Source organism: Rhincodon typus, chromosome 2, assembly GCF_021869965.1.
Source record: "Rhincodon typus isolate 14 chromosome 2, sRhiTyp1.1, whole genome shotgun sequence".
Lineage (NCBI taxonomy): Eukaryota > Metazoa > Chordata > Chondrichthyes > Orectolobiformes > Rhincodontidae > Rhincodon > Rhincodon typus.
In genome coordinates this window covers 107,026,599-107,026,810 of record NC_063333.1, presented here as the reverse complement: position 1 = coordinate 107,026,810, position 212 = coordinate 107,026,599, and positions in this window count along the sequence as shown.

Sequence of the window (212 nt, the reverse complement as noted above, 5' to 3'; positions counted from 1 at the left end):
TTCATTTAATTAAAAAAGGAACACTTTAATGTTAAATCCCTCTCCATTTTATAATTAAACACTAGTTGTAATTATGCAGCTATGGAGCCCTCTTGTGGCACAGTGGAAGTGTCCCTACCCCTGGACTGAGAGAACCAAAAGAACTGCGGATGCTGTAAATCAGGAACAAAAACAAAGTTGCTGGAAAAGCTCAGCAGGTCTGGCTGCATCTG